Raw genomic sequence first — 25196 nt, 5'->3', positions numbered from 1 at the left:
ATTGGGCAAGGTGGTTGAACACCTGCACATACTCCATGACTGACATGCCCCTCTATTGGAGGTCTAGGAATTCCTGCTTCTTGATTTTCATCATCCCTTTGGGAATGTGATAATCGCGGAAGGCTTGGCGGAACTCCACCCATGAAATGCGATGATCGGCGGCATGCATGGCAAGATAGTTTGTCCACCACACATCGGTCATGCCTTGGAGTTGATGTGCGGTAAAGAGGGCTTTCTCGTGGTCCTCGCACTGAAGGAGAGCGAGCTTCTACTCGATGGTATGAAGCCATGGGTCCACATCAAGATGGTCCTCGACGTGTATGAAGGTGGGAGGACTAGTGCAGAGAAAATGCAAGTAGTTATCACGATGCATGACTCCTCCTCCTTGAGGTGCCGTGTTGTGCACGAGTGCTTTGAGCAAAGTGGTATGCGCTTCATGATTCTACTTGATCTTCAAGGGCACATCTGCCATGCTCGGCGTTGGCGGCAGTGCGGGATTGTTCTCGTTGGACCCTTTAGGAAGATCACCCGAGTTGCCGGTTCTCATCCTGTCGTCATTTTTCCAAGATTAGTGACTACAAGATGTGGACAAGGGAGATACGAGTAGGAATTAGGACAACAAGGAAAAGATAAAGAGCATGAATGCGGTCGGGCTCCTTAAAGCCCATGATAACTAGTTGCGTGCAAAATGAGAGGTACGAAATGAAGTATACTTGATCCTTATCTACGTGTTTCTTTCTCGAGTGCATCACTCCCAAAAAAACATAAAAATTACAATCATCACCCTTCACGTGAGAAAGAAATGTTTTTCACGCGAATGGTGCTTGTGCAACTCGCCGCACAAGCGATGTTTCATATGTTGTTGCCAACGTATTCACTTCGCATACCTTCACCTTAAGGGACACCCCATGTAATCGCCACATGGGTAGACAGTCATAACTACCATCATATGGTGGATGTTCATATGTTATTGCTAATGTATTCACTTCCCGTACCATCACCGTACAGGACACACCAGGCTCCTGCCTTGCACTGATTGAGCCCCTAATATTAATCGCTATCGGGATGCGTCCCTTACCTTCTTACCTTTTTCATCGATTGTGTCGATGCAACATGAGTAAAATGACAGCGTAATAAATAGCAATTGACAGAATTGAAAGATATATTAAACAGTCATAATACTCATACAACACAAAGGTACCTCATACAAGTCTCATAAATAGGGCATTGTATAACTAATTTTTAATCATCCAAAAGTTTCACCAAAAGAAACTACGACCTATTACATAATTCTTAAATCCATCGACTTAAAACAACCCATGATATGGATCCCGAACAAAGTTCTCCAAAAATTCATCCGTGAGATGATGTTGGAGGGAGCCCGTGTCGTCAATGGCATCGGGGTGGGTGAGAGGTTGCGACTCACCTAACAACATTTCCCTCATGACACCCGAATTGTGGAACTGTAGCATCTGTAATCCATTGGATTCTCTCACACCTCAGGACGAGGTACTCGTGTGCCTTGCACCACCAGAAAGCGATGAGTCTGAGGTGCCATGCCATACGACGTCATATGACGCTCTCCATATAACACCTCACGGTTCACCAATCCGCATTGCACTTGTGGTTCCATTGTGTGCTACATCCTGTTGTAACATCTTAGCGTCTCCCAAAACTCAGCCACTACACAACGGTAGGATTGATCCAAGGAGCGAACAAACTCTATCATATAGTGCTCATTTAGAGGGGCTGCATTCGGGACATCTTTGAAGTTATTGACATTGTTGCCCCAAATTGAAAAGTAGATGAACGGCCATCCATGTAGAACATGCAGCTCATCACGAAGGGCAGTCATTGCCTTGTATGCCACAACTTGGACCACCATTTCTTCCGATGTTCCAACTGCCTTAGAGTAGTGGGGATTGGCCCCACCTTCGATAATTCTCGCTTGAATGTCCATGGTCGCCAAATAGTCCACTAAATTTGGCCCGACTCCTCAAGCATACACTGCGTACTCTGACACATAGGTGAAGTTCACGTGCCAAAGCATCTCACGGAGGAGTGCAGAAAAACCTTCCACACCCTCGGCATGAGTAGCCATCACAAATGTAAGCTCAGCCATCCTTAACCCATTAAGAAAGAGATGAGTTAGAGATCATGTTTAAGCATGTTAAAAACAAAAAGCGGCACGATTAACTCTAAGATAAGATGAGGAATAAAATAGAACATACACTTAAGACTTAATATTACTTTAGTGAGTTGTCTTAGTGTGAAGTTGACAAGTTTAATTAACCCATCCTAAGAATTTTTAGGCTACTTTAATAAGCTTGGCTCTGATACCAAGCTGCAGGGAACCGTCTAGATAGTAATCTAATTAATCACTAAGTCGATTATTAACATGACCACGACTGCAGTGTTTAACCTGAATACCACCTCGGTAGTCCCGGCATGTGTTTACTTTCAGGATCGAAACACACGTCTTTACAATAAGCACATCATCACAAGACATAATAAAGAGCGAGAAATTAGATTGAGTTACAAGTCTTTAAGTAGATTAAACTTTACATCAAAATACATAACTCGAACATTGCTAGGGTAGCTACGCAGTGGAATAAATCTAACGACAAAAGATGGGTAGTGCCATTGCCCAAAGGTGACACCCCAAAATATCCACATACAAGTAGTTGGCACTACTCCCCGTCGCCATCGGGGGGGGCGTAAAGTAGCCAAAAACTAAATCTTCTTCACCTGAAAAGCAAATAAAGCACGTGAGTACGAAGGTACTAGTAAGACTTAATCTATAATGGGTACTTATAAATAGCCCGACTCCAAGGAGAATGCAATTGGATAAATTAGCAAGGACTCTGCCAAAAGGGGTTAAATGAACTTATAACGCAAATGCAATTTGGACTCAAGTGTAAGCATCTACACATAACCAAAACACCATGATATCTAGATATTATCAACATATCTTAACTGTAACTTGTACCATATCCACTCTTCATCAACATCATCATCTATGCAGCGACAATCCATCACAACATCCCAATAACGAAACTCTACGATTGATGTAAATGGATAGAAGCATGCTCATAACCTAGAGCGCGGCAATTCGAATTATTTTTACACCCTAGGGGGTACATCTTTACCCACATGACATGAGGACCATTCGGCTTGTGTCACCCGCTAAAGTGCACACAAGGGGGTACCCATGTCAACCTTTTCCAATTGAGCCCTGACCATTTGAACATGCACCTATCGGTGTGGAGGTAACTAAAACTACTTCTCGAGTAAACTAGATACCTCTACAAGTCTATTATGCCCATAACACCTTTACGACATTACCTCTACAAGCTTATTATGCATACAACACCATAGGCCAACAAGCCAAAAGATTACAACTACAAAATGTATTCGACTTGTCTTACCATTGTATCGACATGTGGTAAGTATGGAAAGTGCCAAAGCCAACTACAACAATGGTTGGTCCTTAAATGATTCAAGTGGGCTTATAGCATCTGAGACTCCCTTCTCGAGTCATCCCTATTGCCTGTCCAAATCTAGTCTCATCATCACGAAAATACGCATCCCATCATCATTGTCTTTGTGAATAAAAATAAGCCCTAAGCTCACGAACGATGGTCGAACCACCGCTCGACTTCTACCAATGATCTAAGCCTTGCTAAGCATAACATATTTATTTTTATGTTAAACCATTGAGTATTGTACCCTGGGTTACAATGGATCAAAGGATAACAATACCAAGGAAGGGTAATGCAACAATTAGTATCTACTCCCAAAAACCCGACCTTGACTAACTATCATGAATGGCATACATATATCATACTTTATCAAATTAAAGACTACATATGATTACATATGATCCAAAATAATGGGTAGAGTATTCTTAGATGCTTGCCTTGGTGCTCAGCTTGATCAAAATCAACAACAACAAAATCTGGTTCACCCTTGATTATGCCCACGTTACCCTTCGGTCCATCGTTCACTAAAGAAGAACACGTGCAATGATAAGCGTGAAAGAGATGCCATGAAATATGCTACATGATGCATAGCTATAAAGGATGCATCATAAAAAAAGCTAAGAGTACAAGATATGAGAAGGAACAAAGAAAGTTCACAAACTAAACTTCATTGGAAAAACTAATAGGCATTTAGAAGTTCCGGGTCTGGTCGGAACCTCCGGGTTGGGCTGGAACCTCTGGGCTGGGTTTCGAGTGGGGGTTCTTGGTTAAATCCTAACTCAAACCAATCTGGATCTTCCGGGCTAGGCTAGAACCTCCGGGTTGGGCTGGAACTTCCGAGTGTTACTCCGAGCAAGGGTGTTCAGTTAATTCTAAAACGAATTACTCGGAACCTCTGGGTAGTACCTGGAAAGTCTGGGTTCTGGCAGACTAGAACTATGCGGCGATTTCCTCGGTCGATTCAGCGTGCATGCAAAAACCTATCCCACCTAAACATGTATAAGCACTAATGTAAGGATTCTAAACCCAACTTACATGCTAAACAACAAGAAATCTTCGATAGATTTGAAATTAGCTCACCTGGAACTTCCGAGTTTAACCCAGAACCTTTGGGTTATTGTGGAATATGTGTTCGCACCGATTTAAAATCAATTTCATTTGCATGTTGAAATCTAAACCACATAAATATGCAATGGCACTAATACATTGGTTCTAAACCTAATACACTCACTCTACAACATGACACTTGTTCTTGCTCATTCAAACATCTCTCTAGCCCTACACCTCAAGAACATGATGTGCTTCGCCATTCCTCGATTGCAGGCCACAATTCCATCTAAAACCGAGATAAAAGCATGCATTGTCACTATAGGAACCCTAGGGACTTACCCAAGGTCCTGTTGGAGGTTGGTGACCTTCGGTTGGAGAAGAAATCAATGAAAGAAGCTCGGAGAAGAGTTGAACAAGCCGCTGAATTTGCAGTGAAGAACAAGTGACGAAAATGGATTGAACCCTTCGAAGTCTTCATGCATGCGAACAAGAATTAGATGGATGGGAAGCTAATGAGCTAGAGAACACCATGGTGTGACATGCATACCTCGCTTCTTGTTTCTTGAGTGGGATTTTGGGGAAGAAATGAGAGAGCTTGAGAGAGGGAGAGCAGCAGCTCTGCTGCCTTATGCTGCTCGGTTGGAGTGAGGGGGAGAGGGAGAGTGAGGTGGGACTGCTGGTTGTGCAGACGAGAGAGAGGGAGAGGTGGTGGGGCCAGCTAGTGGGTCCCACTTACAAGAGAGATAAGATTTTCAACTGAAATTCTATTCCTTCTCTCCCATTTCCCTTCTCTCTTGTATTTACCCCAAAAGATGCTCTAGAGCTTCAAAAATTCTAAGAATTCTTGTGCAGCGGTAACAAACAGATGCGAACCCGATTTAAATGGATTCATCCATCATGCCTAAGCGAGCCTTAAACTTAACAAAAACTCTAACATCAGGTAATTTCAAAACACAAAGAAATTATTAAACCACTATTAGAAATAACAAGCACTCATCAATGCTTAACAAATAAACATGATACTTATGATGCATGATTACGCTTGATGACATGCTTATAGAATTAGGATGTGACAATGTTAGAATGAGGGCAACTAAACAAAAGGCTTTATATATAATGAGGGCACCCCCCGCTGACACGGATCCTCTGACGTACTGCACGGCTATAGCACGCTCGTTGCCTTGCGGGCCTAGGACCCATATGCCAGTGGCCGTGCAGTACATCAGAGGATCCCCGTTCCCCCGGCCCCTGACCATAAAGTGCACCAGACAAAGGCCACCACACATATGCGAATCTCAAGGCAGATCAAAAGGTCATAAATTCGATTGAAAACACAAATTAAATTAGCTCACAATTATATATTAATTTGAAGTGTCCAAAATATGCATCATATTTCCTTATATTTTAAGATGTATTGTGACTAATTATTTCTTGACCAACCCCTAATTAATCACAAGATTTGTGTTTAATTATCAAACCTGTAGGAAAAGGGGTAAGTGCATAGATCAAGAAGCACAAGTGTAAAGATCCCGCAAAATGGAGATCAATCGTGAAACTATACCAATAGGTTTGAAGGGGCTACCAGTCATCGTCATGATGGATGCGTCAAACTGTACAACTATTGTGAAGGTATAGAAGTGGAATATCTTCCTAAGGAAGTGCAAAACTCTACTTTGCGATGGACAATAATGAGAAGGCATCAATGTAATAATCAACAAGAGCCGGCAAGGAGAGACATATGCCACCACGCCGCCACAATACCATAACTATGGTTCATCCACATCGTTTCCATCTCCCCATTAGAATCCTTGGATTCCTCCATAAATGATTGTGTCTTAGTTTACTCCATCATCTTATCAAGGAAGTTATTGTGTTTACATCCGTCATTGTGTTTACATCATATTACTATAATGATGGTGTTCTTCCTTGCAATCCCTTATCATTCATCTATTATGGTAATGTATGAGTACTTCCCCTCATGTAGCGTAGATTGGAAAGTAGTCTTAATGTAGATATATCTATGTAATCCTTGTGTTTGTCTTTCTTCCTCTCCAAGGTTTGTTTGGTCACAAATATGAGAATTGGAACCACAAGGAAGGCAATGGCTGCAATGATGACAACTGTGATTGGAGCTCAGTGACATAGATTTCGTCTTTTAATAAATGAAGTTAAGTTAGTTAATTCAATAACCATGTTTAGGTTATAATCATAGATTAGTCACTTATGTTAACCTAGCTTGAGTATAGAATAATCCTTTTGCTAATTAGAATAGTTTTTAGAATAAACTAAGGATTGCTTTTAATTAATGTTTAGAATAGATTGTTATTTTATGCTATAGGCTATAGATTAATCTTAGTATAATTAATGTAGTAACCAGTGTAGCTGCTAGATAAATAAATACCGTTCATTAAAATATAATAGAATAGTTTAATGTTAGTAATTAAATAATTGAATACCCTTTTAATAATTAATTAATTAGTTTAATACAGTAATTTAACCTAGTTAATTAATTACATGTATGCTTTTGCAATAGCAATAATTTATAACTTAATTAGAATGGCAATTAAGTAACACTTGGTAATTAAGAATGGTTACTAGATAACCTTGGTTTAGCTATATAGCTTAGAATAATTAATCTAACACTTAAGTACATATAATCACCTAGAGTTATACTTACATATTTGTGTGTACATTCTCACACACATATAAACATAAGTATCACATGTACTTATACACCAGTACACATGCACTCACCTACATGTAGAAGCCGTAACTGTCGCTTTCTCACAGTTAAGCTATTAGAAGCTTACCTAGTTAATCATATCTTGTGTTGGCTTTCTCATAAGTTAATGAAACAACTAGGTGAACAACTTGACTTAGCTTCACTAGATAACCCCGCTAGACTTTATACGTCAGTTTCGCATAGCTAAGAGTAGCCGATTATCTTCTCGCTAGGTTAGCTTTCATCGTTTCCCAGTCGTTCTTCTTTCACTTTGGTGTTCCCCTCATTTTGCTCTGGTGTTCCTTTGCTTAGTTGTTTTGTGTTTTTTGTCGTTAATCTGCGTAGGCTCGAAGTCAAGAATATAAGAAAGGACGCAAAAAAGGAACTGAAGACGAGGCCAGATGATAAAGAACCCAGGAGACTCGAACGATAGGATCAATCAAGATTTGACCTTCGTCAAGGCAAGTCTTAACTCCTTGATCATATCGATCCTATGTTTGCAATATAATAAAATGGCAAACTAAAACCTGATAGTTATGTATGCATGCTATATAATGGTTTCTCTTTAAATGCTGATATTAGTTATAACCTATTTATTGAGCCATACTACAACCACTACTCACAATATTCAAATAATAACCCTATAATACTCATAACACCTGATATAATGGTGTTGAATGAAACCTTGTCAACTAGCATGCTTATGGCTGGTTACCCTGCTCTCTTCAGAGACGCTTGCTCTCTCCACAGATAATACTCAATTATTCTTTATTATGATTACTTTGTTTGCAAATGAGTGATATGTGTTGAGGTGGTTGATGGTGTGAGTGGTGAAAAATGGTGCACTGTTGAGAAAACCCTGAAAACTGCTTTGGCGGGGATGAGTGGGGTATTCCTCTACAAGTTGGAGGCTATCCCATGTGGGTATTCCTTTGGAGATGGATGCCTCTTGGTAAGCAAGTCCTCAGGGGAGGATTGCTGATATGAAGACGCTTGCCCCGGTCGTATAAGGACCAAATCGTTGATGTTGTGTTAAGACATCTCATGCAACCATGCGTCCTGAATGGCCAGGACTTGATCTCACACCTCATTAGCTGAGCTCGGTACCCACCCTGGAGGTAGGGGTGCAATGGGATCTCAGGAAAAGACTTGTTACTGTGTGTAGTATGAGGGTTGACTAGTGACATTGCAATGGTCGTCGATCCGTGATTAGTCCAATGCTCCAGACCCCTATTTTTCCTGTTGGTGGATCGGGTAGCAACATGATGTATGGATACGGGATATCGGTATGACTCGCTCCTTTGCTTGCAACAGTTAGAGGCTGAGAATATCGCGTGGGTACAGTGTACAACCTCTGTATAATTTAAACCTATTTGAATAGCCATCTCCATGGTCATGGACATATGAAGTTTCAGATTTACAATGGTTAGTTTTGTGGTGTGCATACCCCCTGATGTGTGAGTGGGCAGTGTGCCCGTGGTTTGGAGAAAGCTGACTATATGCTGTTGAAACTGGTTAGACTAGGTATCAACGAGCTAAAAGATGGGAACTGCAGGGAAACAGATAGCTTTCCTCCACGACCAACAACTTCTATCAATCAAACATGACTTTTGTTTTACCAGTTTAAACTAAGTGTTACACCTTAATACACATTGCATTTAAAAACTAGCTTTATACCCAAACTATAGCCCTATGAATTTATCCTTGGTTACCTCCCTTATGCATCTACACAACCTCTTGAAGTAGTGTTAGGACTTGTTGAGTACATTCTGTACTCATTCTTGCTGCTTTCAGATTGTTGAGATGGAGATCAACCTCAACCCAGATGAAGTTAAAGAGAAGAAGTCTAAGGTCGCGTCTGCACTCGAGTTGCATGCGGTATTGGGTTGTTCCGCTTTGTGCCGTTTCGTTCCGCTATAGTCTCTTCTTCCTAGCTGGTCTATCATGGATGCTAGTCTAGAATATCATCGTTTACTCTATTCTGAGAATTATTTTATTGGAAGTATGCATTTGATATCATTCTATTGAATTCTGTGCGTATCAGCTACTTGATCTAGGGACTGATACAGGAGGCACAGGGGAACACGGGATAGGGGTACTTACACATTCCCTTTCACAGCAACGACGTGAGTATCATATGGCTCCTTTCACTGCTTCAAGGTTTTTATTGCTTTGATCTGTGCAACTGATTGCACAACCTTGTTTCCGTCATAGATTTGCAATAGCGCAATTCACGACAATTAGGATGGGGTTGTCCCTATGGTGGCTTTGACTACACGGATGCTTGGCGTTGACTTTGGTCTGGTGGAGTTTGTCTTATTTGCTACTGTGAAGGCCCCCTCTATCGACATTGTGTATACAATCAACCGCGTTCTCTATTTTGTACTACCAGATGGAAATTTCTCCATTGCTGTTCGTCAGAATGGAGACATTTTCGTTAACTGCAAGATAGGCTTGAATGTCCATTTCTTGCTGAACCATGACTAGTGGTGTCACACTCAGTTTTAACGGACCGGTTTTAACGGACAAAATCAGATGCGGCTTATGTGTGCCTAGCATGTCCAACACATATAAGGACGTCACAGGTGAAGTAACAAAAGCAATACTTTTATTAAATAAACTTTAACTCTTATAGCAATTGACATATATTGTCTTCTATGAAGATATCTGCAGCAGAACAGAAACACTAGTGCCCAACAATATTGTAGGCAACCGACCGAGAGACACGTGCCGAGAATGTCACAACCTCGTATTGATAGTCTTCATCATCTTTACTCACTGAGCAACACCGCACATGTCGCATGGCATAGGGAAAATAGCAAGTGTGAGCACATGACGCGCTCAGCAAGTATACGGGAGAATAATGATGCAAGCTTATATCAAGAATAGACTAGCACAATGTATATTTGTGTAAATACGAGTAAAGAAAACAATTGAAGTTTAAAAGCATTGAACAATTATTAAGTGAATGTATCCCAATTAATCCAACCGTTAGACTTCACCCAAAACTAACCATCGTGCAAACCATAAGCATAACCACGACTGAACCAAACCCATCTAATCATGTGAGGATCCATGTCTCTCATAACCGCGAGCACGGCTGTTATAACAGTTTTACACTCTGCAGAGGTTGTCCAACTTTTAGCCACAAATCGTGATATTCTTGTTGCCATGTTTGCAAGACACTTAACACACGCCAGTGGTGTGCCGTCAGGGGAATCACTACGAAGCATTGTCCATCAATTAGGTCCTGTTACTCTAACGAATGCCAGCCGGGTGTCTAATCGATATATTAAGCCTTACCCATATCGGCCTCATGTTTGGTACGGTATTTCTTGGGTTGTCGCTTCATGAACCGGTCCTTACTTGTGACACTTGGGCAACGACTATCCAACAGGGAAATAACCAACAAAACCTAACTCCTTTTCTTGGAACGTATCCACAAGCCCACCACATGAACCACCATTATCAAACCAATAGGAAAATAACCAACAAATTTCTTGGAACGTATCCACAAACCCACCACATGAACCACCATTATCAAACCAACTGCTTACCCAAGTCCTAGGGTTCCATGCTACGAACAAGTTCATCATCGCCATTGCATATATCCACTAAACATGTATATGACACTTCCCAACATCCCAAAAATATAGCTAAGCAAATCTACCCAAGAGACTCATATCAACTATCCCTTAGGCTTCAAGGACTGTAAGGGAAGAACTAGGTAAACCCTAACATAAGTGACTACCCATCATATTAATAGACACTGCATGCAATTTGTAAAACAAAATATTTAAAAACATAGGCTATAGATGATCAAGGAGTACACTTTCCTTTTACCGAATGCTGCTCAGTGTTATAGAAATCTTGGTCTTGAAATCCCTCGAATAGATCCGAAGTGTTATTGACTAATCGTGAATTCTACCGACAAACAAAAGCAACATCGAATAAACACCAAATAAACTACAAATTACAAATAAACTCATGTTCACATGAAATGATAAGAAAGGGTTCACATGAAATGATAGAAAAGGTTAACTGAGGCATCAACATGAGTGACTCATGTTCGTAATACCAAGCATCAGACCTTCCGATGGGTTGATCTTCAGTCTTTACACTTGCGCTCTTCTCTGCAATCCGATGCTATCAAGTGTAGATCACAGGACTATCCTGTGAGGTCCTCAGCCTTCTCCCCTTTGTCAGAAATACTCCAATGAGTTCAACATAGAGAGCACCAGACCATCCGGTGAGGCTATCAGCCTCTGTGCACAATGCTCCGGTGAGTGCAAACTCATTAGCACCGGACCTTCCAGTGAGGTCAATTCTCCTAGGACTTCTCTAATTCAATTAAACTTTGTCCCGACTGTGGTGGCTTCTTCATGTAATGCATCCATAAGACCTACTAACATATATTCTTGACAAACATGTTAGTCCCAATAACTCTATTGTTATTAATCACCAAAATCATAATCATGATCTAATAAGGACATTTTCACTACACTCAGCTTGTAAGTCTTTCCTATTCAAAGGTTAGACCGCTCGATTGGCAGCCCTTCTACCGACCAGATGGTCAAGGACTAGAATAATGTTGAATTTGTGTACCTTTTATGCTCATAGATTATTTTACGCTCCTAGATTATTTTGCATGTTTGCGCATAATGTGAGTACAAAGTCGCTTTTGGGAAAAAAGAAAATTGTTGCTCGCACAATGTCAGGGATGTAGGTGGCTGAAGGAAAAAAAAGGCAAAGAGGTCAAAAGTCCCAATTCAGGTCGAGTGCTGGTCGCCACCGAAGGGTTTGTCGTGCTAAAAGATGTCCTAGGCACCACAAAACTAACTAATGAGTGGTACGGAAAACCTTGGCCCCCTCTAGGAATAATGAGTAATCAGAGCCTACTCACCACAAGAGCGCAGGGAAAATCTATTTAGGAACAAGTCCTTAGGTTACAAAATGACCCGGGTAACTCCCGGGGGATTGTTCTAGCAATTTGTTCAGCGTCCTCAAGATCCGAAGATGCTTCTCTGTGGTTCGAATTGGACGGTCCAAAGAAGAGAGCGAACTGGGAATAGAAATGAGTCAACAAGGTTATGAAGCTCCATCGTGGTCTTTTGGGCACTTGCGAAGCCTTCGGAGACTGCCGAAGCAAGGTAGAGGTCAAAGAGATGCTCGCTGACGCAGGCAAGATCAAGGCACTCACCATAGACTCTGACCTAAAAAAGGTGATCGCCAACGGTCTCGCGAAGCCTCTGCTCGAGTTCATCTGCCTCCTTGGAGGCCACCAAGAGCCAGTCAATAAGACCAGTCACGATGCTCCCAGGAGTTAGACAAACTTGAACACCGGCGGACCAAAGCAGTGAGTCAAAGGGAGAAAACGTCCGACTAAGGCAATCATAGAAATACGCCTGCCACTGGTCATTTTCCTCATCATCCACTCCAGGCCACTTTGCGCTGCTAGCAGCTCCTCCCTGTAAGTTGGTGTCACACCCGGTTTAACGGACAAAACCAGATGCGACTTATGTGTGTCTAGAATATTCAACACATATAAGGACGCCATATGTGAAGTAACAAAAGCAATATTTTTATAGAATAAACATTTAACTCTTACAGCAATTGAGATATATTATTTTCTATGAAGATATCTGCAGCGGAACATAAGCACTGGTGTCCAAGAACACCGCAAGCAACTGACCGGGCCACACGCGCTAGAATGTCACAACCTCATCTTGATAGTCTTTGACATCTTCACTCACTGAGCAGCACCATACATGTCGCATGGTATATGGAAAATAGCAAGTGTGAGCACATGATGCGCTAAATAAGTATATAAGGGAATAATGATATGCAGACTTATAACAATGACTGGCTAACACAAGGGTTTATTTGTATAAATACAAGTAAAGAAAGCATTTGAATTTAAAAGCATTGACTACTTATTGAGTGAATGTAACCCAAACGACCCAACAACTAACATACAAGGCTCCCCGCTTTGCAAACCATAACCATCTAGTACCACCAATACTACCATACCATAACCATAACCATTCCACCACTATATCCAACACCAAACCATCTAATGATCGTGAGCACGGATGATATATAAGATTTTACACTCTGCAGAGGTTGTTCAGCCTTCCCCACGAGTCAGTGAATTCCTTGTTGCTGTGTTTGCAAGACACTTAACACATGTCAGTGGTGTGCCACCCGGAGATCATTGTATGACATTACCACTAACTAGAGCCTACTCCAGTATGCATCTGCCCACTAGGTTTTACCACCAGGGATTACGGAAAGGCCGCAACATTTCCAACCCAGAAGCCCCCTTTTGTGCTGACCCGTTATGCACTGGATAGAACTCTAACTAGTATGTCACGTCTTACCAATATCAGCCTCGTAGTTGGTATGTTACTTCTTGGATTATCGCTACACGAACTGATCCTTAGGTTACTTGAGCAAAGACTATGATGTGGCATGTTGACATGTCACATATGATGACTGGATTAAAGTGAACATGTGGCGTTCTCTGGTTAGTTTGCTGAAGAGGTAAGACTGGATCTAATCTAGCCCCTTGGTTTTAGATCTAACGGTGGGGAAGAGAGTGGCAGAAAGGCAAGAGAGGGAGTCGGCGAACTCACCTAGGGTCTCAGGGGACTTGGAGTTGCGATGAGACGAGGTGGCGGTGAGAGGCGTGGCGTAGACCTTCGGTTCTTCGTCGGCGGTGAAGCTTCGGTAGCCACGATGCGAAAGCGAGGACTCCTGCGTGGTCAGCGGTTGTCAGTGAAGCTTAGAGGTGGGCCAGCAACGGCGAAACGACACCTAAGCGGCGGGGCGTTGAGCTCGGTGATGGAACAACAATGGCAGCAGCTCTGGCTTCCAAGGCACTCGGATCTCGGCAAAATTTGAGATGAGAGGCGACGGCTCAGTGGCAAAACGAGGAAGGGGCATGGTTGGGTCTGCGATTTATAGGGCAGAGAGTAGGCGTATGAAAGTTGGAGACCGAGGCGGCGGCGACCAAATTTCAACTTGGTTTCCACATTTAAACAAGATTGGTTGGAGATAGGACGGCAACAGGATGCGGAAATCATGCGAACTTGACATGGTAAGCTTCTAGATGATTTCCCCCATCCGGATTTGGTCAGCTTGGCTGGCTCAAGCGTGAGGAGAACGGATTGGGCCAGAGGTGAGGGACGATGCTATCGTGCGGGTCCGTGTGGTCAGCGGCAAAGCGATGGCTAGTGAGGCTGGCTACGGTGTAGCCCAGAGAGTAGGCGGCAGCAGGTGCATGCTAGCTTGTAACCGGAGTGGGAAAAGCGATGGCAGATGGGCTGGGATGCGGCTCATGGCGAAGAGGAGGCGCGGGAACGGGCCGGGCAACCGAGCCCAGGTGGGAGGAGGAGGTGAAGGAGAGAGGGAAGGCCGGTGGGCTAGGCCAGGCCGAAAAGAAGGAAGGAAAGGGAATGGGTTGGCCCGAATAAGATTTTGGACTTCCTTTATTTGAGAGATTATCAAAAGAAAGAGATAGCAAAATAAATTCAAATAAAGTACAAAGATTCTAAAGAAGGAATTCTACAAAAAATTAGAAAACATTTATAAGCCAATGACATTATTTTGAGTTTAAGTAAACCTTTGGAAGCTAATTAAAATATTTGAAATCGTGAAATCATTTTGAAACCTTTGAAAATTAGATTTAACTCAAATAAATTATATTAAATCCAAAAGATCCCAAATAAAATAAAAATTCAAGGAAAGCCTATATGCCTATTTTCAACATGAATGCATACATTAACATCCTAACTCAAATTTGAATTTGATTTAGAAAATAGGCTTTTTCCTACTCTAATTATTCAACCTATAATCAAATCTTGAAATTTTTTAGAAATTTAAGAAATCTGAAAATCAAGGTGTGACAAGTGGTTTGGTAGCAACGCAGTCTAGTTTTGGCTAATGCATGAGATCGTCAAGGTGCAAGCATATCCGGATGATTGTGAGCTGCTAATTGAAGGTGATTATTGGGTTGACATTGTGCTAAAAGGCAGGAAGCTGAGATGATATCTGTCATATCATCTTTTTGAAAGACGGCATCGATTGACCCAATTTTTTTGATTGCTTTTTGTCTTTTGGAAGACAGCGTCGCCATGATGTCAATCATTTCATTCTTTTGGAATACGGTGTCGATCAACCAATAATGATGTATAGTGATGAGCCCATGGCTCTTTCGGATACGATCAATACCACCAATAATCCTCAAATCATGCAAGGTCCAATTACAAGAGCACATGCACGACAATTAGACTACCATGTGAACTCGTTCCTTGCTGTTCATAATTCTTTGATGGATTACTACTAAATTCTTGGGATGTTTTATTGCATAGGAATATGGGAGAAGCACCACAATCTTACTCGAATGTCACTCCTCGAAAGCCAAGTCTACTCAGACTCAAGGCTGAGCTCTAGTTGTGGTCGAAGTCGATTTCTAGAATAGCACGTCAGTAAAACGGGCATAACTCTCTCATACGAAGTCAATTTTAGGCAATCTTGGATATTCTGGAAAGCTTACGATGAACCCTTTCCAATGGATATTAGCTCGACTAGATATTCCTTATTGTTTAGTCAAAGTCAAAGGAATAAGGTGATGCATCACCGTTTTGAACCCTGCTGGGTTTGTAATCATGTTGGAGTTGGAGTCCAGGTTGTGCACGTCTCTCTCCACAGTTGCCCAACCCTACGTCGACCTCCTCACGTCCCCCTATATATACACAGTAGCCATCGTATTTTAGGCTTGGGTTTAGCTTAGATTATTCTGTTTAATACAGTTTCGCTGTTTATCAGTTTGTTGAACCCCAAACTCGAGTGTTTCATTGGTAATTAGCAATATTCAGATTGCATCTACCTGTTCTTGCTTGTGTTCTCGATTCGCTTACAGAAAAATCCTTCTTGGTGAGGTCAACCGCGTCTTAGCACAGTAGATAACCACAGAGTAGTGGTGTAGTGGTTGCGAGAGTTCTTGATCTGTTTTGATCGGAGCCTTTAGATCATCAACGTCGAAACTCCACTAATCGACTTATCATATTACCTTCGAAAGATTGGGCAAACGCGCATCATATATCTAGCTAGTTTTATGTGTTCTAAATAATGTGCGATTTGCATATGTGTGATATTCTTAACATTTGTGATATATATATATATATATATATATATATATATATATATATATAGGAAAACTAGTATGTACTCCTGGGTGTATGTACTCCCACCTCTGATATACCACTTTTACACGTGTGTTATACTTCTTTATCACTTTAAATATACTTCATTAGTAATTACAAGATACTACAATACAAATCCCACGAATTTTTTTTATGAAATTCCATGATTTTTATCATAATTTGCGTATATACTTCTTTTATGTATAAAAAAGAGTATATAGCAAAAATGAAAGGCTAACATTGAATTTTTTTTCATACAACTTATATTGAAGTATCTTAGAATTAGTATTAGAGTATACTAAAAATGATAAAAGAGTATAAAGTGTTTGTTTAGGTGGTATATTGCATGTGGGAGTACATACTCCTAGGAGTATAGAATAGGTGTCCTATATATATATATATATATATATATATATATATATATATATATATATATATATATATATATGTAAATGCATGTGTTTTGTGTTTTGAACAATGTGTGATTGATATTATGAATAATGTGTGGGCGAGACTCAAATGTGTCAATATGTTTAATTTGATAATCATAAAGTATATATCTATGTAACATTTTCTCCTAGCCAGGAAGAAAATTTACTTATAGGGAGGAAAGGAGACACAAATGGGTTTAAAAAAATCCGTTCGTGACAATTAACACAGACAGGTGCAAACAAAACCCGTATGTGACTCTCGGTAATCACAGATGAGTTTAAATTAATATTGTCTGTGTCTCTTACTACGCACAAACGGTTATCTGAAAAATCCGCCTATGTGTAAGTGTATTGCAGACGGTTCTAAAACCGTCTGTAACAAGCTTGATATCACAGATACTGTTGTAGAGACGGAACCTATAACTGTCTATGATAGATTTTAAAATCCATCTATAAATACTGATTCTAGGTAGTATATCGTCCATCTGAGCAATGGATCTAAAAGTTAAAATTTTGCACTCTTGTAGTCCTGTGGTCAACACCCTATTTTCACAAATAATAGGGTATTACAAGTATGAGCAACATACGAACATTAATTTCAATAGCAGTAAACTTATAAGCCAGTAAGCAACCATTAGTGAAGGTGCAAGTGAATTAAATCTAAAATATAACAACAATCAGCTTTATCAGTTAATATTTCTCAAGTGCTTGAAACGAACTTATTTTTTCAATTATTATACTATGCCCATTGATTGACCTCCAACATGAAAAGGGGAACAATCAAAAGTTATATAGAACACATAAAAATCAGTATGAAAATATTCCCTCCAATGAACTCAATCTCTACCTTAATATTTACTGACTGTCCAAGAATTACACAAGTAATCAATGTAAGTAGAATTCGCGGAACCTATACAAGATTGTATTAGCATAAATTGATTTAGCCGAATAAAATAAAACAACCTTTATGTGTGCATCGCACAGATCAACCATTCATGTGCTATACTGCACAAACTTACCCGCTTGCAAATTAGCTCCTTACATCTTAGAAGTATTTCTCTCCTCTCTTCCTTCTTCCTTTCATGTTCTCTCGATGATCATAGAAAAAGTACTCTTTTATGTGCTATAAGCATTTTCCTTTTTTTTCTCTGTAATCTACGCTTTGCAAGAGGCAATTATATATAGCTGTGGAGCGCATCTATTCAACTGCCCTTTAGCCAAACCGTCAAAGTTTTTCAAGTAGAAGTGATTAGACCATTCAAAGGGCCATTAAACTCATTCACACGTTACAGCATTCAAGCATGCATGTGGCCAGATCAAAGCATTTACTAGCCAACTTTTCCAATGCATGGAAGCTCACGTACACATATGTTAGCAAGAGTGTATGAGACCATGGATTAATTTATTAACTGGCCACTAGTAACCACATGCAAGCGATCAATTTCCATTACAAATGTTTAATGCATTTAGTTTTCTTTAAGAAACGTGCACTCATATATTTACTTAGAACACAACATACTGTTAATTCTTTTGAAGAGAGAGGAGAGGGTATTTCAACCCCATGATTCTCATTCTTTAAGTCTAGTAACCATCACACTAAGATCTTTTCATATAAGAACCATTTTTCTTCATTAGTTACATGAGACATTTTCTAACATTCTCCCACTTGGCTGATGTGATGACTTGAATAATTCGATAAACCTTAAGTGCACACTTTTCATCGAATTTATCATGTCGGCATTAAGGTGAAAATGGGCGATTGAATCATGGCGGTCACAAGTGATCAACAAGATTCCTTTCATGTATTACAAATCGATCCAATTCAAACCAACTTTTATAGGGAAGCTAATATTGTTATCACACCTCACCATAATTCTATACACATTTATGTGGATAACATGCAAAACAAACTTTTATTGAATTCATGTAACAGTTGGAGCAACAATATTCATGTGTATACATCATACTAATAAGGTTTTATCTATAATGCCCATCCTTTCTACACGGCCAATGAAAGTCTTGAGCATCAATCCCTTTGTCAATGGATCTGCAATCATCAGATCTATACCAATATGCTCAATTGATACCTTTCTCTTCTGTACTTCTTCTTTGACTGACAAGTATTTCAAATCAATATGTTTTGCACCCTTCGAGTACTTGTCATTTTTAGAAAAGAAGACCGTAGCGGAATTATCACAATATATCTTTAATGGTCTCTCAATATTGTCAAGAATATGAAGACCAGACACAAAATTCCACAACCACAGTGATTGAATAGTAGCCTCAAAGCACACGACAAATTCTGCCTCTATAGTTGAAGTAGCAATTACGGACTGCTTCCCACTCTTCCATGAAACCGTTCTTGTAGCCAATAGGAACACATAGCCGAATGTGGATTTTCTTGAGTCCACACATCCGGCATAGCCTGAATCTGTATAGCCTACTAGCTCCAAATGGTTTGATTTCCGATACGTGAGCATATGATCCTTGGTTCTTTTATAAATACCGAAGTGTCTTCTTTCTAGCTATCCAATGAACTTTCCCCGGATGACTTTGATAACGACCTGACATCCCAACAACAAAGCTGATATCTAGTCGAGTACATGTTGAAGCATACATTAAGCTCCCAACAAGCAATGCATATGGAATCTATTCTATTTCTTTACGTTCCAAATAATTTTTTGTACATGGCATTTGGCTAAATTTCTCCCCTTTTTGAATTGGAACCAATCCTGCGGAGCAATTTTTCATTATGAACCTCTCCAACACTTTGTTAATGTAACATTTTTAAGACAATCCCAACAATCCTAGTTTTCTATCATGGAATATTTCTATTCCAACAACATAGGATGCCTCTCCCATATCTTTCATTTCAAAATTATTGGAGAGAAACTCCTTTACATCATGCAACAAAGAATTATCATTAACATAAAGGACTAAGATAACGAACTTGCTCCCACTGACCTTCATGTAGATACACCGATCAATGGGATTTTCTACAAAACCATACGTTGTGATGGTATTGTTGAGCTTAATATACCATTGTCTGGATGCTTGTTTTAGCCCATATATTGATTTCTTTAATTTACACACCAAATTTTCTTTTCCTAGAGCAGAAAATCCTTCCGGTTGGTTCATATAAACTTCTTCGTCCAAGTCACTATTCAAAAAGGCGATCTTTACATCCATCTGGTGGAGCTCTAAGTCATAATGTGCCACCAAAGCCAAAATGATTCTCAAGGAGTCCTTCTTTGAAACTGGAGACAAGGTCCCTGTATAGTCAACACCGTCCTTTTGTGTAAAACCTTTGGCAACAAATCTGACTTTGTATCTTTCAATATTGCCTTTTGATTCATCTTTGGTCTTAAAGACCCATTTACACCCGACTCATTTTGAACCCTTTTGCAATTCAACTAATTCCCAAACTTCATTGTCATCCATTGGTTTCAACTCTTCTTTCATGACATTGAACCACTTTTCAAAATTATCACATTCCATTGCTTGATTAAATGAGACTTGATCATTTTCGATACTCAAGTCACATTCTTGCTCAAGTGAGTAAACCACATAGTCATCGGAAGCCGGTCTTTTCTGTCTTATAGACCGTCGCACTATGCTGTCATTTGGCATCTCACTTACACCTGTCGCTTGAAAATTATTAGCTGGTTCAAAGATTGTCCTTTAAATAGTGTCATTAGACTGTGATACAATACTGTTAGGGCCACCATGCAGCCAACGAGGCGTTGCACCTCTTTGAGTCGAGCAGGGGGACACATCTGCTCGATGGCCCGGATCTTCTCCAGATTGGCCTTGATTCCTCGGCTGGAAACCAAGAAACCGAGGAGCTTGCCCGCGGGTACCCCAAAAACGCACTTCTCAGGGTTGAGCTTCAGGCGGGTGGTGCGGAGACTATTGAAAGTCTCGGCTAAGTCTTCCAACAGGGTGGCCCGGTCTTGGGACTTGACCACGAGGTCGTCGACATAAGCTTCGACGTTGCGACCAACCTGTGTATTAAGGGTAACGCGCACGGCCCGCTGGAATGAAGATACAGCATTACGTAAACCAAAAGGCATTGACACATAGCAAAAAGTCCCCACCGGAGAAATAAAAGATGTTTTTTCTTCATCCTGCTTGGCCATGCAGCTTTGGTGATAACCCGAATTTGCATCTAGAAAATACAAAAGATCACACCCCGCGGTGGAATCGACTATCTGGTCTATGTGGGGTAAAGTAAAAGGATCTTTTGGACATGCCTTGTTAAGGTCAGTGTAGTCGACACACATCCGCAGATTGCCGTTGGCCTTCGGGACGACGACGGGATTTGCTAGCCACTCCGAATGGAGGACTTCTCGGATGAAGCCGGCATCGAGGATCTTGTTGACTTGCTCCCGGATGAACTCCTAGTGCTTAGGCACCTGCCGGCGAATCTTTTGCCTCACCGGCCGTGCGTCTGGTCGCACAACAAGGTGGTGCTCGATCACCTCCCTAGGGATCCTGGGCATATCTGACCGCCGCCATGCAAGCACGTCAGCGTTAGCCCGGAGGAAGGCGAAGAGCGCGCTTTCCTATTTGTCGCCCAGGTCACCACCGATTCGGATGACCTAGGACGAGTCTTCGCCCACCACGACCTCCTTCGTGGGGATGGAGGCGTCGGCGGCGAGTCAGGGTTTGGATGAAGAGGGTCCCGGGCCCCCTAGGTGTCCTTCGACCTCGGCCCGAGCAGAGATCAAGGTCGAGTAGCTTGGCCCGGGAGACGGCACTGCTGATCTCGGTGGGCACAGAGATGGGGCCGGCAACACCCGACATCTTGACCGTGAGGTAGGCGTAGTGTGTCACCACCATGAACCGGGCGAGCGTCAGGCGCCCGAGAATTGCGTTGTAGGGGAGAGGGACTTCCGCGACATCGAAGACGACGTTCTCCGTCCGAAAATTATCCCGGCTCCCAAAGGTGACGGGTAGCTCGACCTGCCCAAGGGGTAGTATGTGTCCCGGCATCACCCCATAAAAGGGGAGGGACGGCTTTAGGCGCCTTGAGGGCACCTGCAGCTTCTTGAATGCCTCCTGGAACAGGAGGTTCAGGCCTGCACCCCCGTCGATTAGCACCCAGCTGACCTTCACATTGCAGATGGTGGGGGACACTACGAGAGGCAATCGCCCCACCCCTGTAGTACTCGCGGGGTGGTCCGCCTGACTGAAGGTTATCGGAATCTCTGACCACTTGGGGGGCCTTGCGGCCATAGCACCCGGGGTCACCGAGCACACCTCACGCCGCATTGTCTTGACATAGCGACGAGAGGAGGGCGTGTATGCGCCTCCGTCAATGAAAGCGACGGTGTGCTTGGGCTCTTGGAACCCGAGCTCTTGATTTTCACGGGCGGCCTTGTCATTGCCGCCCCTGCGGTGTTCCTCGCGCTCCTTCTGGTTCCGCTCGATGAGGCCCTTGACTGACCGGCACTCAGTGAGGTTGTGCCAGTCAGTTTGGTGGATTTCACACCATTTTGCCATCGCGCTTCTTCCTCTTTTTCTTTTCCCACTTGTCGGAGCGAGAAGGACCTGCCTTTTCGGCAGCGGGTTGCTCAGGGCGCGGGACATGCTACGCTTGAGCTTCCACCACCATGGCGCACTTGTTGTCCAAAACGAAGAGCTCTGCGGTGGTCTCGAACTCGTGAGTACCTAGCTTCTCGAGCATCCACTCATCACGGACGCCCTGCCGGAAGGCAACAATAATGGCATGGGGGGTGATCCACGGGATGGTGTTGCGGACCTGGCTGAAACACTATATGAAGCGTCTCAGCGTCTCCCCCTCTTGCTGCTTAATGGCATGGAGGTCACACTCCAAGCCAGGGCGTGTGAAAGTGCCCTGAAAATTAGCCACAAATTGGTGGCACAGATCATCCCAGGAGCTAATAGATCCTAGGGGTAAGTTCATAAGCCAAGGGCGGGCAGAGCCCCTCAAGGCCACGTGGAAGTAGTTGGCCATCACCTTTTCATTCCCGCCCGCCGCTTGGACGACGGTGGTGTAGATTTGGAGGAACTCGATGGGGTCGATGGACCCGTCGTACTTCTGCCGTAGCTCTGGCTGGAACTTCGTGGGCCAGTTGACCCAGCGGAGCTTACTGGTGAATGCACGGCAGCCCGTGCCGTATCCCATGGCACCAGCAATCCCCTTGGGGGGCGAACGCCGGCGCGTCGGGGAACCCCGACGGTCGCGGGCTGGCATAGAGGAAGCCTGGTCCTCTGCTTCGGCCTCACGCTGGGACTCCCGGTGGCGCTCAAGAGTAACGTGCGCATCCTCGACAGCCCTCCGCTCATTGACTTGCAAGCGGAGGTCCTGAGCTCTTGTTATGACCAAGGGGCGGCACTTCATCTGGAGACCCCCGACCAGTTCTGCCACCACCCGAAGATGGTCCGGCTCTTGTTGCACCGTGGTGGGAGGTGACGCGGGAACTTTTGGCAAGTACTTGCCGGTGAGCTTGCCCACTAAAGCGGCCACCTCCTGCAGCCAACGGCCCTCCGGGGTTTCCCCCACTGCCTGGACAGGCGGGTGGCTAAGGAGTGCTTGCGCCGCAAGCAAAGCACTCCCAGGGCTGGCGTTACCGAAGGTGAGCCTGCGCCGTAACGGTGCCCGGTGCTTTCCGAACATCGATCTTGCGGCAGGGACGTTTGCCTCTTGCGGGCCCACCTACGGCGGCGGCGGCTCTGCTGGCCCAGCGCCATTGTCCCCAAGGGAGGGAGGCGCTGTACGGGCCGACTACTGCTGCCGAGGAACAGCAGGAGCCAGGGCCTCCTGGGCCACGTGCTCCACTTCTTCGCTCGAGTTTGAGCTAGTGCGCTGAAGGCAATGTCTGCCCGCCATTTTTCATGCAGAAAACAAGGCGGATTCAGGGACGCAACCCCCTACCTGGCACGCCAGCTGTCGGTGGATGAACATCGTAAGCAGGGATCCTGAGGGACCCCCTTTGAGATTCGGCCGGGGGGCTGATTCTGGATCTACCTCGTACGTGGATTTAATGCGAATATATGAGATCTAGGCGGGACAGATGATTGTCGGCTAGTAAGAGTAAATGCTCAAGGGATTTTAGATAGGTTCAGGCCGCACGGAGCGTAATACCCTACCCCTGTGTGTATGATGTGTTATTAATGCTCTTGGAATGCCTTTCTCTGGACCTCTCTGTTACAAGGTTTTTTGTCTAAGTCTTGAGCTTCGGTCTTGCTTCGAGTTGCCCTGTCTCAAACTTGACCTCTATCAGTCTTCTTGCTCTTCAAAGCCTGCCTTTCTACGAAGTGCACCCCCCTTTATCGTGTCAGGGGAGGCTCGGTGTGCCCATAAACGGGGGCACGAGTTCCCATGAGCCATAAATGGAAAGCAACCGTCATGGGGCTACAGTTTGATGTTACAGGGGTTGAAAATGCACCTTCAGCTAGTCCCGTCGCCCATTACGCCCAACTTTTAGCAGGTGTAGGGGGGCCCACCGGGCAACCGCCGAACTGCCCCGCATGCTCGCTCGGTCGGAGTAGATCTGACACAACAGGGGGGTAGATGATATGCCTCAACCCCAGTGAGGATATCTCCAAGCCGTTTCCCTTATGGGCCCCGCAGGGTGACGCACGATGGGACCCCTCGCATTAAATGTCCCCATGCCTTCCTGCCAGGCGGTGGCAGGGACTGACATACTTAGTACAACATGCATGGGGGGAGTGGTTGGATGTGACTGGCTACGCTCCCTCTTAAATGCAGCATCGGGCCTCCCATCGATTGACACCTCACCGTGGAGCCTTCGTGGGGTCCACCAGCAAGGGGCTTCTCAGGTCCTCGGGGAACTCTGGGTACTCGGAGACCAACTGTTCTTGGCCCCGAGCACCCTCTCCCGGATTTGTCTTCTCTCGGGTCCTCGGGGAACTCCGGGTACTTGGGGACCACTGTTCATGGCCCTGAGCACCCCTCCCAGAACTAGTTCTTCTCGGGTCCTCGGGGAACTCCGGGTACTCGGGGACTACTGTTCATGGCCCCGATCACCCCTCTCGGAACTGGCTTTTCTTGGGTCCTCGGGGAACTCTGGGCACTCGGGGACCACTGTTCATGGCCCCGAGCACCCCTCCCGGAACTGGCTCTTCTCGGCCCTTGGGGAGATGGTTCCCGAGGGATGGCGCTACGTGGCATTCTCTGTCCTGGCCTCGGGACTCGGAGACCCCTGGTTCCCATGTCACCGACACACTGCCTCCGTGCTGAAGGGGTAAAACCCTCTGATATCTTGAAGGCATTGCCTCCGTGACAAGAGAAAAAAATCCCTCCAGCATCTTGAAG

General features: G+C 43.5%; 1 pseudogene; it reads right to left on the bottom strand.

The window, feature by feature from the left end:
• The window catches only part of LOC133910606 (patatin-like protein 2), a 34642-nt pseudogene extending 11034 nt beyond the window's left edge, over window positions 1–23608 (bottom strand).
• Between the last annotated feature and the right edge of the window lie 1588 nt (window positions 23609–25196).

Source organism: Phragmites australis, chromosome 3 (genome assembly GCF_958298935.1).
Source record: "Phragmites australis chromosome 3, lpPhrAust1.1, whole genome shotgun sequence".
In the NCBI taxonomy this organism is placed as follows: Eukaryota; Viridiplantae; Streptophyta; class Magnoliopsida; order Poales; family Poaceae; genus Phragmites; species Phragmites australis.
The sequence above is the reverse complement of the archived record's forward strand: the minus strand, read 5'-3'. Positions and strand labels throughout refer to the sequence as shown.